General features: G+C 37.0%; 1 protein-coding gene across 4 annotated transcripts in view; it reads left to right on the plus strand.

Moving 5' to 3' along the window:
• The window catches only part of Pcdh11x (protocadherin 11 X-linked), a 695,481-nt gene that overhangs the window by 341,206 nt on the left and 334,069 nt on the right, over window positions 1–20,206 (plus strand). The gene's annotated exons all lie outside the window — the stretch shown is intronic.

The following is a 20,206-nucleotide window of genomic DNA, read 5'->3' on the forward strand; positions in this document are numbered from 1 at the left end:
AATATAGTAAAATTGGCCATTTTACCAAAAGCGGTCTACAGATTCAATGCAATCCCCATCAAAATACCAATCCAATTCTTCAAAGAGTTAGACAGAACAATTTGCAATTTCATCTGGAATAACAAAAAACCCAGTATAGCTAAAACTATCCTCAACAATAAAAGGACTTCACGGGGAATCACTATCCCTGAACTCAAGCAGTATTACAGAGCAATAGTGATAAAAACTGCATGGTATTGGTACAGAGAAAGATAGATAGACCAATGGAACAGAACTGAAGACCCAGAAATGAACCCACACACCTATGAGCACTTGATTTTTGACAAAGGAGCCAAAACCATCAAATGGAAGAAAGATAGCAATGGTGCTGGTTCAACTGGAGGTCAAAATGTAGAAGAATGCAGATCGATCCATGCTTATCACCCTGTACAAAGCTTAAGTCCAAGTGGATCAAGGACCTCCACATCAAACCAGATACACTCAAACTAATACGAGAAAAACTAGGGAAGCATCTGGAATACATGGGCACTGGAAAAAGTTTCCTGAACAAAACACCAGTGGCTTATGCTCTAAGATCAAGAATCAACAAATGGGATCTCATAAAACTGCAAAGCTTCTGTAAGGCAAAGGACACTGTGGTTAGGACAAAACGGCAACCAACAGCTTGGGAAAAGATGTTTACCAATTCTAAAACAGATAGAGGCCTCATATCAAAAATATACAAAGAACTCAAGAAGTTAGACCATAGGGAGACAAATAACCCTATTAAAAATGGGGTTCAGAGCTAAACAAACAATTCACAGCTGAGGAATGACTAATGGCTGAGAAACACCTTAAGAAATGTTCAACATCTTTAGTCATAAGGGAAATGCAAATTAAAACAACACTGAGATTTCACCTTACACCAGTGAGAATGGCTAAGATCAAAAACTCAGGTGACAGCAAATGCTGGCGAGGATGCGGAGTAAGAGGAACACTCCTCCTTTGTTGGTGGGATTGCAGACTGGTACAACCATTCTGGAAATCAGTCTGGAGGTTCCTCAGAAATTTGGACATTGAACATCCTGAGGATTCAGCTATACCTCTCTTGGGCATATACCCAAAAGATACCCCAACATATAAAAAAGGCATGTGCTCCACTATGTTCATACTAGCCTTATTTATAATAGCCAGCAGCTGGAAAGAACCCAAATGCCCTTCAACAGAGGAATGGATACAGAAAATAATGTACATCTACACAATGGAATTTTACTCAGCTATCAAAAACAATGACTTTATGAAATTCATAGGCAAATGGTTGGAACTGGAAAATATCATCCTGAGTGAGGTAACCCAATCACAGAAAAACACACATGGTATGCACTCATTGATAAGTGGCTATTAGCCCAAATGCTTGAATTACCCTAGATGCCTAGAACAAATGAAACTCAAGACGGATGATCAAAATGTGAATGCTTCACTCCTTCTTTAAAAGAGGAACAAGAATACCCTTGGGAGGGAATAGAGAGGCAAAGATTAAAACAGAGACAGAAGGAACACCCATTCAGAGCCTGCCCCACATGTGGCCCATACATATACATCTACCCAATTATACAAGATGAATGAAGCAACGAAGTGCTGGCAGACAGGAGCCGGATGTAGATCGCTCCTGAGAGACACAGCCAGAATACAGCAAATACCGAGGCGAATGCCAGCAGCAAACCACTGACCTGAGAACAGGACCCCCGTCGAAGGAATCAGAGAAAGAACTGGAAAGCTTGAAAGGGCTCGAGACCCCAACAATGCCAAGCAACCAGAGCTTCCAGGGACTAAGCCACTACCTAAAGACTAAACATGGACTGACCCTGGACTTTGACCTCATAGGTAGCATTGAATATCCTAGTAAGATCACCAGTGTAAGGGGAATCCCTGGGTCCTGCTAAGACTGAACCCCCAGTGAACGTGATTGTTGTGGGGAGGGTGGCAATGGAGGGAGGATGGGGAGGGGAACACCCATAAAGAATGGGAGGGGGAGGTGTTAGGGGGATGTTGGACTGTAAACCGGGAAAGGGAATAACACTCGAAATGTAAATAAGAAATACTCAAGTTAATAAAAAACATATTTTCCACTCATGATTCTCTACAACATTCCTTGTGTGTTCATTTATATATGTATATATATATATATATATATATATATATGAACATTATTCATACTTAGTCCATGTTTAGTACCTGATTGTGGTAATTACTAAGATGCTTCTGTATTAGTTGCTTTGCAATTGCTGTGAGAAGACACCATTACCAAGACAACTTATAACAGAAAGTATTTAATTTGGGGAATTGCTTATAATTTTAGGTTGTGAGTCTATGATCATCATGGCAGAAGTGGGTATATTAGCAGTGTGTCATGGTGCTTTTGTAGTAGTTCAGAGTCCACATTCAGTCCAAATTTTCCAGGCAGAAAGACAGTTAGACTGAGGCTGTCATAGGTTTTGAAATGTCAAAACCTACCCTAATGATATACCTCCTCCAGCTAAGCACCAGGTCTGTTAATCCTTGCTAAACAGCTTAGAAACTGTAAACTGTTGTATCCTTTATCATTCAACCCACCATAGTTTATTTATCTTCCATAGTAGTTCATAGTTTCACACAGTATCACACTGTTAATTTGATCATAATAATGGCACCTGCAAAATTTGAATCCTTTTGTTTTTTTCCTTTCCTTTTATTGGATATTTTCTTTATTTACATTTCAAATATTATCCCCCTTCCTGCTTTACTCTCCAGAAACCCTCTATCCTGTACCCCATCCCCCTGCTTCTGTGAGGGTGCTAACCAACCCACCCACACATACCCTTCTGCCTCCCTGCCATGGCACTCTCCTACACTGGAGCATTAAGCCTTCAGGACCAAGGGCCTCTCCTTCCCTTGATGTTCTACAAGGCCATCCTCTGATACATACGCAACTGGAGCCATGGGTCCTTCCATATGTACTCTTTGTTTGGTGGTTTAGTCCCTGGGAGTTGAAGAGGGTCTGGTTGGTTGATATTGTACTTCTACCTATGGGGTTGCAAACCACTTCAGCTCCTTCACTTCTTTCTCTAACTCCTCAACTGGAGACCCTGTTTTCACTCCAGTGGTTGGCTGAAAGCATCTTCCTCTGTATTTGTTAGGCTCTGACAGAGCCTTTCAGGAAACAGCTGCCTTTCAGCTGCCTGTTGTCACCATGTACTTTTTGGCATCAACTATATTGTCTGTGTTTGGTGGCTGTATTTTGGCTGGATCCCTAGGTGGAGCATTCTCTGGATGGCCTTTCCTTCAGTCTCTGCTCCACACTTTGTCTCCATATTTCCTCCCTTTAGTATTTTGTTCCCACTTCTAAGAAGGACTAAAGCAAAGTGTTGACTTTGGTCTTCCTTCTTCTTGAGCTTCATGTGGTCTGTGAATTATATCCTGGGTAATCCTTGATTTTGGGGTAATATCCACTTATCAGTGAGTGCATACCATGTGTGTTCTAATGAGATCTAATGAGAACAATTTAGAATCCTAACTACACAGTCATGTGTTGACTTAATTACAGATCACAACCACCTTGTCACATAATTAGCAATACTCCTCATTTTACAATTGAAAAAATTGAATCAAAAAGTAGATAAATAATTTCACAGTCACCAAACTGATGAAATTAATAGTGAAATTGGGTTTTAAACTTAGCAATTTACCTTATGAGATAGAGATTTTAGCTACTATGCCTGCCACAGAGTAGATGCTCAAATAGTGCTTATTGTTTGATAAAATTTCAGAGTTAAGCTCTCAATAAATTACAATTTTCTAAATCTTTGGAAATAACAATATAATTTAACCAATAATAAAAAACAAGTCTGTCCTAAATACAGAACTCTACTGAGAATAAACCACTGGTATAAATGGGAACATTTTCAGTCTTAAGTTACACTGCAAGCTGAAAATAGCCACTTCAACAATGTCAGTTTTTGAAAAAGCTGTCTCTGAGACAGCTTCTCATGGCAATAAAAAGTGTATAAGCATAAAGTATTTCAGATACTTTAAGTGCTAAATACAGAAAGAATGCCTGAGGTAGATGTACCTCTAGGGGAATTAAATAACTTCTAAAAGTAGTTTCAGACCCTATCTCATGCAGTTTTAATGCAAACCTTTGATAATTTCAGACTTCATAGATCACTCAGGAAGTGTGCTCTTCTTTGTTTCTTAGGAAATTCTGACAGCTTCATAGATAGATACCTATAGGTTGAGATGTGGTAAATTTGAAATTTTACCTGTAATTAAGGCTCATTTTATACATCTGCATTAACTGAAATTAAATATGTAATAATTATTCCATGAGAAAAATATTAATTATGCCTCTTAATAGAAAATATTGCTTCTGGATTCTGCCTATACCTGGAGCTGACCCAGTCCCGCAACCCACTGTACCCTAATCCCTTGGGGAAGAAAGCTGGACTCTCAGAAGTGTTGACAATCCTGAGGGCTCAGGGGATACCACCACTTCTGCTCTCATTTCTGGCCCAAGAGGAATCTGCATAGAGGCCTCTGGACATAGAAAACTAGGAGCAGTCAGGGACAGGATCCTTCTGATCTCTGCCTGTGTCCAGAGCTGAAAGTCCGTCTCCAGGAGCTCTGACACACTTGAGTGAAGAGGGAAGAAAACCACTTCTGCTCTAGGGAATGTACCTGGAGCCCCCAGGACACAGAAACCCAACAGCAGTCTGGGACAGGATCTTTTCAGTTTTAGCCTACACCTAGACCTCACCCTATGACATAGCTCTCTGTATTCAGATCCCAATGGTAGAAAGCCAGTCTCCAGGACTTGTGTCACACACAGGCATATAGAAGGGTCAAGCCACTGTCAAAGACAGCAAGAGTAGGTAGTACCGGAGACAGCCAGATAGTGAGATGAAAGCACAAGGACTTAAGCAACAGAAGCAAAGACTACTTGGTGTCATCAGAGTCTAGTTCTACCACCAAAGCAAATACTGGATATCCCAACACACCAGAAAACCAAGATGTGGATTTAAAATTACATCTCATGATGATGATAGAGGAGTTTAAGAAAGACAAAAATAACTCCCTTAAAGAAATACAGGACAGCACAAGTAAACAAGTAGAATCCTTAAAAGAGGAAACAAAAAAACCCCTAAAGAATTGCAAGATAACACAACCAAAGAGGGAAAGGAATTGAACAAAACCATCCAAGATCTGAAAATGGAAATAGAAACAATAAAGAAATCACAATGTGAGACAACCCTGGAGACAGAAAACCTAGGAAAGAGATCAGGAGTCATAGATGCAAGCATCACCAACAGAATACAAGAGATAGAAGAGAGAATCACAGGTGGCAGAAGATACCATAGAAAACATTGACACAACAATAAAAAAATGTAAAAAGCCAATAGCTCCTAACCCAAATCATCCAGGAAATGCAGCATACAATAAGACGTTCAAACCTAAGGTATAGAAGAGAACTGAGACCCATGAATTAAAGGGCTATGAAATATCTTCAACAAAATTATAGAAGAATATTACCCTAACCCAAAGAAAGAGATGCCCATAAACATACAAGAATCCTACATAACTACAAATAGATTGGAACATAAAAGAAATTCTTCCTATCACATAATAGTCAAAACATAAAATGCAAAAAACAAAGAAAGAATATTAAGAGTATTAAGGGAAAAAGATCAAGTAATGTATAAAGGCAGACCTATCAGAATTACACCAGAGTTCTCAACAGAGACTATGAAAGCCTGAATATCCTGGGTACATGTCATAGAGACCCTAAGAGAACACAAATGCCAGCCAAGGGTACTATATCCAGCAAATCTCTCAACTAACATAAATGGAGAAACCAAGATATTCCACGACAAAAGCAAATTTGCACAGTATCTTTTCACAAATATAGTACTACAAAAGATAATAGATGGAAAACTCTAACATACAGAGGGAAAATATACCCTAGAAAAAGCAAGAAAGTCATCCCCTTGAAACAAACCCATAAGAAGAGAAAAAATAACCAAACGTAATTCAGCCTTTAACAACAAAAATCATAGGAAACAACAATCTTAGGTCCTTAATATCTCTTAACATCAATGGACTCAAGTCCCCAATAAAAAGACATAGACTAACAGACTGGACACATAAAGAGAATTCAGCATTTTGCTCCCTACAGGAACCAAAGCTCAGTGACAAAGACAGACAATGTTTCAGATTAAAAGACTGGAAAACAGGGTTGGGGATTTAGCTCAGTGGTAGAGTGCTTGCCTAGGAAGTGCAAGGCCCTGGGTTCGGTCCCCAGCTCCGAAAAAAAGAACCAAAAAAAAAAAAAAAAGACTGGAAAACAGTTTTCCAAGAAAATGGTTCAAAGAAATAAGCAGGGGTAGACATTCTAATATCTAATAATATCAACTTTGAAACAAAAGCCATCAAAAAATAAGAAAGGACACTTCAAATTCATCAAAGAAAAAAATCTGCCAAGATGAACTCTCAGTCCTAAATATCTATGCTCCAAATTAAAGGGCACCTACATTCTTAAATGTAATCTTACTAAAGCTCAAAGTACACATTGCACCTCACAAAATAATAGTAGTAGACCTCAACACCCCACTCTCAGGAATGGAGAGGTCATGGAAACAGAAACTAAACAGAGACACAGAGAAGCTAACAGAAGTTAAGAACCAAATATATTTAACTTATCTATAGAACATTTCATCCTAAAACAAAAGAATACACATTCTTCTCAGCACCTCACGGTATCCTCTCCAAAATTGACCATATAATGGGTCACAAAACAAGCCTCAACAGATAAAAGAAGATTGAAACAATCCCATGTATCACATCAGATAGCCATGTACAAAGGATGGTCTTAAATAACAACAAAAATAATAGAAATCCCACATACACTTGGAAGATTCACAATGCTCTATTAAATGATAACTTGGTCAAGGAAGAAAAAAAAAGAACAAAATTAGAGACTTTTTAGAATTTAATGAAAATGAAGGCACAACAAACCCAAACTTATAAGAAATAATGAAAGCAGTGCTAAGAAAACTCATAGCTGTGAGAGCCTACAAAAAGAAACTGGAGAAAGCATTCACTAGCAGCTTGACAGGACACCTAAAAGCTCTAGAATAAGAAGAAACAAATATACCCAAGAGGAGTAGAGGCAGGAAATAATCAAACTCAGGCATCAAATCAACCAAGTAGAAACAAAAATAACTATACAAACAATCAACAAAACCAGGAGTGTGTTCTTTGAGAAAATCCACTACCCAAGGACTGTACATGGACTGACACTGAGCTCCAACTGCATAGGTAGCAATGAATAGACTAGCACCAGTGGAAGGGGAAGCCCTTGGTCCTGCCAAGACTGAATCCCCAGTGATTGTTGTGGGGAGGGTCGTAATGGGGGGAGGATGGGGAGTGGAACACCCACGTAGAAGGGGAGGGGGGTTAGGGGAATGTTGTCCTGGAAAACGGGAAATCGAATAACAATTGAAATGTGAATAAGAAATTCCCAATTTAATAAAGATGGAGGGAAAAAAAGAGAAAATCAACAGTATAGATCAACCCTTAACCAGACTAACCAAAGGACACAAAGTTTCCAAATTAACAAAATCAGAAATGAAATGGGAGACATAACAAAGAATCTGAGGACATTCAAATAATCATTAGATCCTAGTACAAACAAAAGCCTACATTTAACAAAACTGAAAAATATGGATGAAATGGACAATTTTCTAGACAGATACAAGGTATCAAAGTTAAATCAGGATGAGATAAACCATCTAAACTGTCCCATAACTCCTAAAATATGAAGCAATTATTCAATGTCTACCAACCAAAAACAACCCCAAACCAGAAGGGTTTAGTACTGAATTCTATCAGAAATTCATAGAAGACCTAGTGCCTATACTATTCAAACTATTCCACACAATGGAAAGAGAAGGAACATTGTGCAGTTCCTTATATTAACCCCCAATTACCCTTATACATAAAGCACACAAAGACTCAACAAAGAATGAGGACTTCAGACTAATTTCCCTTGTGAATATCAATGTAAAAATACTCAATAAAATTCTCGGAAACAGGATCCAAAAACACATCAAAACAGTCATCCATCATGATCAAGTAGGCTTCATCTCAGGGATGTAGGGATGATTCAATATGAAAATCTATCGGTGTAATCCACTATGTAAACAAAGACAAAGAAACAAAGTTGATGATCATCTCATTAGGTGTTGAGAAAACATTTGACAAAATTCAATACCTCTTCATGGTAAAAGTCTTGGAAATATCAGGAATTCGAGGTCCATACCTAAACATAGGAAAAACAGTAACCAGAAAACCAATAGCCAATATCAAACTAAATGGAGAGAAACTTGAAGCAATCCCACTAAATTCAGGTATTAGACAAGGCTGCCCACTCTCTCCCTACTTATTCAATATAGTACTGGAAGTCCTAGCTACAGCAATCAGACAACAACGAAAGTCAAAGGGATATGAATTGGAAAGGAAGAAGTCAAACTATCACTATTTGCAGAAGACATAATAGTATATTTAAGTGACCTCAAAAGTTTCACTAGAGAAAAATTAAGCCTGATAAATGACTTCAGCAATGTGTCTGGATATAAAATTAACTCAAACAAATCAGTAGCCTTCTTCTACTCAGAGAATAAACAGGCTGAGAAAGAAATTAGGTAAATGACACCCTTCACAATAGTCACAAATAACATAAATTAATTCAATGTGACTCTATCTAAGCAAGTGAAAGATCTATATGACAAGAACTTCAAGTCTCTAAAGAAAGAAATTGAAGAAGATGTCAGAAGATAGAACAACCTCCCATGCTCATGGAATGGCAGGAATAATATAGTAAAAATGGCCATTTGCCACAAATATTCTACAGATTCAATGCAATCCCCTTCAAAACTCCTCAGTTCTTCACAGAGTTAGAAAGAGCAATTGGCAAATCCACATGGATTAGCAAAAAAAAACAGGATAGAAAAATTATCCTGAACAATAGAAGAACTTCTGGGGGAATCACCATCTATGACCTCAAGAAGCATTATAAATAACAGTGATAAAAACTGCATGATATTAGTACAGAGACAGGCAAGTAGATTATTGGAATTGAATTGATGACCCAGAAATGAACCCACACACCTATGGTCACTTGACCTTTGACAAAGGAGCTAAAACAATCCAATGGGAAAGAGATAGCATTTTCAATAATTGGTGCTGGTTCAACTGGAGATCAGCATGTAGAAAAATGCAAATCAATCAATTCTTAGCTCACTGTACAAAGATCAAGTCCACATTGATCAAGGACCTCCACATAAAACCAGATACACTCAAAGTAATAGAAGAAAAAAGTATAGACAAGCCAGGAACACATGGGCACTGGGTAAAATTTCATGAACAAAACACCAGTGGCTTATTCTCTAAGATTAAGAATTATCTAATGAGACCTCATAAAACTGCAAGTCTTCTGTAAAGCAAAGGACAGTGTCATCAAGACAGAATGGCAAACAACAAATTGGGAAAAAGATCTTTATCAATCTGACATCCAATAGAGGGCTAATATCCAATATATACAAAGAACTCAATAAGTTAGACTCCAGAGAACCAAATAACCCTATTAAAAAAAATAGGATACAGAGCTAAACAAAGAATTCTCAGCTGAGGAATATCGAATGACTAAGAAGTACCTAAAGAAATGTTCAACATCCTTAGACATCGTGGAAATGCAAATCAAAACAACCCTGATATTCCACCACATACCAATCATAATGGTTAAAATAAAAATCTCATTTGATAAAAGATGCTGGTGAGGATATAGAGAAAGAGCAACATTCCTCCATTACTGATGGGTTTGCAAGCTTGTATAATGTGAAAATCAGTATGGGACTTCCTCAGAAAATTGGACATAGTACTACCAGAGGACCCAGCTATACCACTCCTGGGCACAACAAACGTGGTACATCTACACAGTGGAGTACTACTCAGCTATTAAAAACAATGACTTCATGAAATTCGTAGGCAGATGAATGGAGCTAGAAAATACTATCCTAAGTCAGGTAACCCAATCACAAAGAAAATACACACGGTATGCACTCACTGATAAGTGGGTATAAACCCAAAAGCTCACTTATCCCAATATACAGTCCACAGACTACATGAAGCTCAAGAAGAAGGACAACCAAAGTACAGATGTTTCAGTCCTTAAAAACATGAACAAAAAGATTCATGGGAGATATAAGCAAAGTTTGGAGCAGAGTCTGAATAAATGGCTATTCATATTCTGCCCCACCTGGGGATCTAGCTCATATACATATAGTCACCAAACCCAGAACTGAGAATGTGTTCCCCTTTGGAGAAGTTAGAGAAAGGATTGAAGGAGTTGAAGGAATTTGCAACCCCATAAGAACAACAATATCTACAAACAGGAGCTCCCAATGACTAATCACACCATCCAAAGAGTACACTTGGACAGACCCATAGTTGCAGCTACATATGTCATAGATGATGGCCTTGTTGGGCACCAATGGTAGGAGAAGTCCTTGTTCCTGCCAATGCTGGACCTCACACTGTACGGGAATGTCAGAGCAGAAGGGCAGGAAGGGTTGGGTGGTTTGGTGGGAGTACACCCTCAAAGAAGAAGTGGGAGGGACAATGGGATAGGGGTTTATGGATGGGAAACTGAAAAAGGAGTTAACATTAGAAATGCAAATAAAATAATCCAAAAAATAAAAATTAATTAATTAACTAATTAATTAAAAATGAAAAGGAGCCAATACCCTGTTTTCATGCCACCATTATTATATGTGTGTGCTATGATTTTTATTACTTTTGTGGAATACATACATACATTTCATATGCATATACCTATGCATATGAAAACACTTAGCATTCTAGTAGCTAATGTAACTATAGATTTTAAAATTCCACGAGGGAAAGTACAAAGGCATTTGACTAACAATAAAATCAGTTCATAAGTACATCTCTGTAGAGAAATTTTAATCCATCAATATGGCTGCTCTAGCCAAGATTCACATCTAACTACCTAAGTCTGTGTGGTGTGATCTAGCTGGAATATAGATGCATCCTTAGTACACAGCTTTAATCTCTCTGGCTGGAATAGAGAAAAAACCCATAGTTTTTACCTTAAAATACAGTGTTGGTAAATTTACTTTGTAGAAGGAAGCAACCAAGTTTAGAAAGGATGTCGAATTGAGGGTCTGACAAAGTGATGAACCAGAGGATTTGACAGAATGATTCAGGCTAGGATGTGCTCCACAACTTTCGTGAGTACAGGAAAGAGAGGAAGGAAAGGAAGGAGGAGGAGGAGGAGGAGGAGGAGGAGGAGGAGGAGGAGGAGGAGGAGGAGGAGGAGGAGGAGGAGGAGGAAAAGGGAGTTTTACTGGGAGAGTTTTCCCGAGACAGGTTGCAGGTGGAAAGAGAATGAGCCAGAGAATGATAAGGACTTGGAAGATAATTGCCAGGGTTAGTTTCAGACCAAGCGGAACAATTTAGTCAGAAATTGAGAGAAACCAGATTGAATCAGACAGTTTGGAGAGGGTTTGGGGCCAGAACAACTGAGTTGAACCAGCCATCTAGAGAAAAGGGTAAAAGTATCAGTTTATTTAAAGTAAGCCTCTTAGAAGATAAGTTTATATGGATGATTAGAGTTAGTTTTCCATAACTCTGAGCACTTTATCATAGATACTTATTAGTTATGAAAGAGTATTAACAGAAATTAGATACTTTTGCATATTCACAAACTTTAAGAAACTACATATATATTATAATTTATATGTAACTTATTATAATACCTGAAATAAAGGAACATATATTTATATCCATTTAATATATGCTATTAGTGTCAACAAAGTACTCAGGAAATGTGTGTAATATGTTTGAAGATAATGTGTTTCTGTAAAGGAAATACTTAGGTTAAAATCAATATCAAAACTGGCCTTTACATAAAATTATTTTAGCTTTAGCCTGCAGATGAGGCCTATGGTAGTTTTTGAATTAACAGTAGTATTTTTAAAGAAATTCATACCTGAAACTTGATACTTTGTATTTTATTTTTTGTTACAGATATAGTTTATGTTAATTTCATCTTATATGAAAGCTGAAAACCCACAATGCTAAACAATCTGATTGTGTTTTTTAAAAATAAGATCATTCATGTATTTTTCCTCATTTTTATGCTTTACTGCTTTTATGTTCATTTTGCAAGCATATACAAAATTTAATAGACACAATACAACATTATCAATTATATCATTCAATTTCACAAGAACATATTAAGATGAAGTGTAATTTAAAGTGATAATAGAGAAAATTGCATATATCTTGGGAACAAACAAAAATCTTTATAAAATCACTTAATAGAAAACAGTGTTTGATCTGACATGAACTATTTCAAAAAGCAGATGTGCCTGCCATATTACTTTTGTTATTTTCATAGTATGAAATTGTTTCAAGGAAAGACTGGAGTTTTAAAGAATAAGACAAAAAGATTATATATGAATAAGATATATTCGTATTAGAAAGTACACACGGTAAGAAGCTGAGAATTTGTTGTCTTCTATAGTAATAGATTCATAGGTTATATTTAAAATATTTTGTTCTTGTTTAACTTCTTTAGATTAGACTTATATTTACATGCTATATTAAATTTACTCTACTAGTTATCTCATAAAGAGTTCCATTTTAAACATGGAATACGGGGCTGGGGATTTAGCTCAGTGGTAGAGCGCTTACCTAGGAAGCGCAAGGTCCTGGGTTCGGTCCCCAGCTCCGAAAAACAGAACCAAAAAAAAAAAAAAAGAAGAAGTGACGTATTAAACATGGAATACCACAAAATATCGAGTCAGATTTTTTAATCCATATTTCTTAACACTCCCTCCTTTCCCAAACAAATGCTGGCACTGCTTAGCATGATTTCCCATCCTGTCTTATTTCAATCTCTGGAACAGCTTTTACTGTGACATATACTACTTTAGATTCTTTTTTCTTCTTTTCATTAGATATTTTACCTATTTACATTTGAAATATTATCCCCTTTCCCAGTTTCCCCTCCACAAACCACCTATCCCATCCTCCTCCCCTTGCTTCTATGAGAGTCCTCCCCCACCCACCCACATACTTCTGCTTCACCACTCTAGAATTTCCCTATACTGGGATATCAAGCCTTTATAGGACCAAGGGACTCCCCTACCATTAATGACAATGGGGTCTGGTTGGTTGATATTGCTGTTCTTCCTATGGAGTTACAAACCCCTTCAGCTCCTTCAGTCCTTTTGCTAACTCCTCCACTGGGAACTCTGTTCTCATTTCAATGTTTGGCTGCAAACATCTGCCTCAGTATTTGTTACATGACAGTAGATTCTTGCAAGGATGTGAAGAGGAATACTCCTCCACTGCTGATTGGATTGCAAGCTGGTATATCACTCTGGAAACCAGTTTGGCAGTTCCTCAGAAAATTGGTCATAGTACTACCTGAGGACAGAGCTATACCAATCCTGTACACATATACCCAAAAGATGCTCCAACATATAACAAGGACACATGTTCCACTATATTCAGAGCAGCTTTATTTATAATAGCCAGAAGCTGGAAAGAACCCAGATGCCCTTCAACAGAGGAATGGATACAGAAAATGTGGTACATCTACACAATTCAGTACTACTCCACTATTTAAACCAAAGACTTAATGAAATTCACAGGCAAATGGATGTAATTTGAAAATATCATCCTGAATGAGGTAACCCAGTCACAAAAGAACACATATGCAGATATTAGTCCAAAAGCTTGTAATACCCAAGATACAATTCACAGAATATAAAAAGCTCAAGAGGAAAGAAAACCCCTGTTTGGATGCTTTAGTCTTACTTAGAAGAGAGGACAATATTCCCAAGTGGTAGAGGGTGAGAGGAACTTGGGAGGAGAGAGGAGTTAGGGAGGAAAACAGGGGTAGGATCAGGTGTGGGAGGAGACTGGGGAGATATACAGAAGGTCAGGAAATTAAACAGAGGTGTGTAGCAATGAGGGATAGGGATCTGGGGATAGTGACTAAAAAGTCCCAGATGCCAGGAAAGCAAGAGGCTCCCAGGTCCCAAATGGGATGACTTTAGTTGAAATACCCAACATAGGGGAGGGAGAACCTATAGAGACCATATCCAGATGTTAGACACTTCCCACTAGTTCAGGGATGGGGCCATAGTAGCTAGTACTTTGCATTTACTGAGAATTTTACAATACAACAATATCATATTTATCACATATTCCTCCCTTTTCAAATCTATAAATTCTCAACATGCTCCCCCATCAGGTTTAGGTCTTTCATTACTTATTTACTTGTATTTGTTAACCTCCTAAGTGTAATTAATGTTCATTATCATATGCATGGTTGTAGTGCCATGCACTGTAGCATGCAAATGCTCTCAAAACAGAATGATTCTTCCTCTCCCATGAACTACTCATGCCCAATAATTCCTCAGTAAGTTGTGTGGCTTTTATAGTTTCTCCTCCATAACAAATAATAACAGGATAGTCATTTTAGAAATGCCATTTAAGTAGAGACTGAAGGAAAGGCCATCCCAAGGCTGCCCCACCTGGGGATCCAGCTTATATACATACAGCCACAAAACCCAGACAATATTGCTGATGCCAAGAAGTACATGCTGACCGTAGCTTGTTATAGCTGTCTCCTGAGAGGCTCTGCCAGAGCATGACAAATACAGAGCGGGGTACCCAGTGAAGGAGTTAGAGAAAGGATTGAAAGAGCTGAAGGATTTTGCAATCCCATAAGAACAACAAAACCAACCAACCAGAGCTCGCAGGGATAGCTCCACACATAGATAACTACAGCCGCATATGTATCAGAGGATGGCCTTGTTGAGCACCAATCCGAGGAAAAGCCCTTGGTTCTACCAAGGATCGATCAACCAGAGTAGGGGAATGTCAGGAAAGGGAGACTGGAAAGAGTGGGAGGATGAGTGAGGGGTAACCCTCATAGAAGAAGGGGGAGGAGGGATAGTCTAGAAGTTCATGGAGAGTAAACCAGGATAGGGAATAACATTTGAAATCTAAATAAAAAAATCCAATAAAAAAACTGAAAGAAAAGAAATATCATTTGTTTCAACATGAGTTTATTATTTAAATATTTCAAAAATGCAAAAATCCCTATGAAAAATAAGTTACATTTCTTTTATTTTAAGATTTATTTATTTTATTTATAGATGTTGTGAGCCACCATGTGGTTTCTGGGAAATTAACTCAGGAGCTCCGAAAAAGCAGTCAGTTCTTTTAACCACTGTGCCATCTCTCTAGCAAGGTTACATTTCAAACTAGTGAAATTATTTGAATGTTACTATCATATATCAATCATTCAATCAATATCCAATATAGTCATAACATATAAACTTATTTTCAATTTCAATATTAGTAAATTATATTTAAATATTTGGTCAGAAATAATATTAAAGATAATTATAAATAAATTATAGGGTAGAAGAGAACAGGGAAGATTCATACATTATTAGAAGCAACATAAATTAGTGCAGCTGCTGAAGAGTGATAAGGAAGTTCCTCAAACAACAAAACTATATTATTATATGACTAGCATTTGTACTTCAAATTATATATATTTGAAAACCATATTATACTATATTTATTAATATTTTTGCTGTAATAAAACACAATTACTTAACCATAACTTAGAGAAGATAGAATTTATTTAGGTTTATTAGGTTTAGGTTTATCAAACGAGGGATGTAAGGGTCAATTATGTGGTATTATGATACACAAACATAGAGATTGCAGGAACAGGAAACTTTGAGATCACATCTCCCAAAAAGGAAGAAGAACGAGTGAAATGGAAGTATTGAAGGCTATAAACTCTCAAAGTCTGCTTCCACTGACATCCTTCATCTAGAAGGACTTTATCAAATATTCAAATATTGGAGCCTATGATGGACATTTCCTATTCATACCATCATTCCTACGTACACATAGAAAATTTATCTCTGTATGTTTATAATTAGATTGTTCCTAACAACCTCATGTCCAAACTCAATCAGCATCATTGAATAAATGTATAACAAAACCCGATGTATGTTTATAAAAGAATATTATTAGAAAAGAAAATCAAATGTCTTTACTAAAATTAAAATTATAATATAGCTGAAAATTTAAATCATTATGCTAAATAATTAGAGTAAGATATCACATATCAAATGATTATATTAATATGTACCCAACTTTGTAATATATAAAGATAAATGATTGATTAGTGTTTATGTAAACCAGTAGGAAGAAATTATTGTAGAATGTGAAAATCTTTATATCATTACTGGTAAGTTTGTGCATTAAACTAAATTAGAATTTGAACCATCTCTAGTCTTGCTGATTCATAATAGGGGAGGACAATATATGATTTGACTAATAAGAATATTCTAAAATTGACTTTCCAAAATTAATATAAGTGCATATACTTAAATATTCTAACAATTTGAGTAAAATATATGCTATATGGCTTCTACATAAAATTTCCTACAACTATACTATTAATGGGTAAACTCTTATAATTTTTTAGATATGGTGGTTACATTTTGAAGCTCTTATTGTCCCAATTTTGTTCAAAATATTATAGTTCAAAATAGTTTGAAATATTCTAAATTAGGAATTCATTAAAACATGCTACAGATGATAAATGTTGGGAAATTTTCAGAAAAAAAACATGCTTGTTGAAGTATATGTATATGCCCAATCAACAAAATTCTATAATCTACACTTTTGGGTAAGATTTATCAAATTAAGTCATGATATATTTAATCTATTCACATTTACTTGATGGGTCTCCTTTGTGCCAGATACTTTTTGCAGACAGTGTGTATTCAATAGTGTTCTAAACTTCAGAATGAATAAAGAAAGGAAAGGGAAGGGAAGAGAAAGGTAGGAAATGGAAAAGAAGGGGAAGGGAAAGGGAAGGGGAAGGGGAAGGGAAATGGAAGGGAAGGGAAGGGAAGGGAAGGGAAGGGGAGGGAAGGGAAGGGAAGGAAGTTAAAGGATGGGAAGGGAAAGGAAATCAAAGCAAAGCAAAGCAACGGAAAAGGAAAAGGAAAGACAAAAAAAAAAAAAAACAAACAAAGCAACAACAAAAAAACGAAAAGCAAAGAGAAAATCCTATTGACAGTAAGCTTACTGTCTAACAGAAACTTTAGCACCCAGTAGACTCCGGTCATTCAAATTAGAGAGTTAAACAGACTGATGCTTCACCAACATTAACAAAGTTACTATATAAGAGAGATGAATTGTTTTAGGAATACCTATTATATAATAACTGAAAGGGTTTGATAGTGACAGTGATGTTTGCCTTGCGGTATTATTGCTTCTAAAATGGATATAATCTTTGATGTCATCACTAACATCAAGAAATATATTGTATGACTTGCATTTATTTAGTAGGGAAGGGATATATGCATCCTTTCAAGTTTTGCTTGAGTGCAATCATGCTTTCATTTGCAGAACAAAACTTGAGACTCAAACTTTTATTTTAAATGTCACAATCTCTTACAGTAATAAAGATACTAACTGTATTTATACAAATCTTAAATTTGTGAAATAAGGAATAAAACAATAGAAATATCAATATGTAGCTCTAAGTATTTTTATTCCAATAACTTGCTTATACATTCAATTTACATACCAATTGCTGCCACCCCGTCCTTCCAGTTCTCTCTTCACAATCCTCTACCTGACTCCTCTTCCTCCTTCGTTCACTTCCCTTTTCCTCTGAGAAGGTGGAGTCTCCCCTGGATACCAATCCACTGTGGCACATCAAGTCACTTCAGGGCTGGACACATCCTCTTCCATTGATTACAGGTAAAATGGTGCAATTAGAGGAATAGAATCCATACGCAGTCAACAGAGTCAGAAACAGCACCCACTCCAGTTGTTGGGCAACCCACATGAAGACAGAACTACACATCTAATACATATGGGTATGGGCGAGGGGTGTAGGTTCAGTTTTTGTATGCCTTTGATTGGTGCTTCAATATCTAGGAGCCCTGAGGTGGTGGAGTCCCTGTCCTCTACATGTTCCTCAATCTTTCCCCCAAACCTTACATAAGACTTCTAAAGATCTGTCTATTATTCGGCTGTAGGGCCCTGAATCTATTTTGGTCAGCTAAAAGGTGGAGCCTCTCAGAGGACAGTTTTCTTAGTCATCTCTGTAAGCATAACAGAGTATCGATAGTGTCAGGGTTTGGTTCTTGTCCATAGGATGGGTCACAGGTTGTTCAGTCATTGATTGGCCATTCCCTTGATCTCTGCAGTGGTGGGTGGTACCACCCCTAAGACTGCGAGGTTGTGGGTGGTGAATTTTCTTATAGCTGGCAGTGTTCCAAAGCCCCAAACTTTGCAATTGGGAAGAACAGCCTGCTGAACAAAAAGTCCCACAAGAAAATGAGCAGTTAGTCAGAATGAAGTTTGGGCATTTTGGAGGTGAACATTTGGGAGGATTTGGGAGCTCTGCAGGTTGTTGCTTCTACTGTGACATTGCTCAGCTCAAAGGTAAAATCTTCCAGGAAGAGGAGTAGACAAGTCACCCCAGGAGGAACCTGAGGTTTTATGGGACCAGGAAGGAAGATACTTTTTTATATATCCTCCAGTTGAAACCTCCGGCTACTTGTTACTGAAGAGCTGTCATGGAATGGATGATTTATTGAAGTATTTCATAATTCCCAGGCAGGGTTTCTTATCTGTATACAGCGAGGATGCATTTCAAAGGGAATTCTGGGTAAGCAATTGATGAGAAACCTGATGCCTTCAAACTGGGTTACATAGAAGTGAGTACACTGCACAAATCCTATAAGATTAGACAGAATGAGGAATAGGATGAGGACTGCTTCTGAATTTAAGATAGAATGAAAGAGGGAAGATAGTCTTCAGCCTATGACCAGAGTCTGAGGAAGATCCTGCTTGTCTCTTGGTATAAAGAACTGGACTTTCAGTCCATCAACCTGTACCACAAATAACTTACCTAATTTCATAATCACATTAGAGTCCTATGTGTTCTGAACTCTGAGGATTCTCTCACAATTTTATGAGGTCCGTTTTTTCAAATCTTGATCTTAGAGCATAAGACATTGCTGTTCTTTTCAGGAAATTTTCACCTGTGCCCATGTGGTGAGAGTCTTCCACACTTATTCTTGTAATAGTTTGAGTGTATCTGGTTCCATGTAGAGGTCCTTGATTCAATAGGACTTGAGCTTTATACAGGCAGATAAGAATGAATTGATTTGTATTCTCCATGGTGACCTCCAGGTGAAGAAACACCATTTGTTGAAAAGAAACACCATTTTTTGAATAGAAGAATGCTAATGATTTGTTTGAGTTAATTTTATATCCAACCATATTCCTGAAGTTGTTTGTCAAGTTTATTAATACTCTGGTGAAACTTTTGGCGTCATTTAAGTTATCTTTTATCCACTGGATGGTTTTAGCTTCTTGGTCAAAAGTCAAGTGACCATAGTTGTGTGGTTTCATTTCTGTATCTTCAATTCTATTCCATTAATCTACCTTCCTGTTTCTGTACCAATATCATGCAGTTGTTGACACTATTGCTTTATAATGTAGCTTGAGGTCAGAGATGGTGATTCCCCCAGAAGTTCTTGTATTGTTGAGGATAGTTTTCGTTATCCTGGGATTTTGTTCTTCCAAGTGAATTTGCAAGTTGCTCTTTCCTTCTATGAAGAATTGTCTTGGAATTTTGATGGTGATTGCATTGAATCTGTAGATTGCTTTTTGCAAAATGTCCATTTTTACTATATTAATCCTGCCAATCAATAAGCATGGGAGAACTTTGCATCTTCTGAGATCTTCTTCAATTTCTTTCTTCAGAGACTTGAAACTCTTGTTGTACAGATCTTCACTTGCTTGGTTAGAGTCACACTGAGATATTTTATGTTATTTGTGGCTATTGTAAAGGGTGTGGTTTACCTAATTTCTTTCTCAGCCTGTTTATCCTTTGAATAGAAGAATGCTAGTGATTTGTTTGAGTTAATTTTACATCCAAACATATTCCTGAAGTTGTTTGTTAGGTTTATTAGTACTCTGGTGAAACTTTTGCTGTCATTTAAGTATACTATTGTATCATATGCAAATAGTGATATTT

Source organism: Rattus norvegicus, chromosome X, assembly GCF_036323735.1.
Source record: "Rattus norvegicus strain BN/NHsdMcwi chromosome X, GRCr8, whole genome shotgun sequence".
Lineage (NCBI taxonomy): Eukaryota > Metazoa > Chordata > Mammalia > Rodentia > Muridae > Rattus > Rattus norvegicus.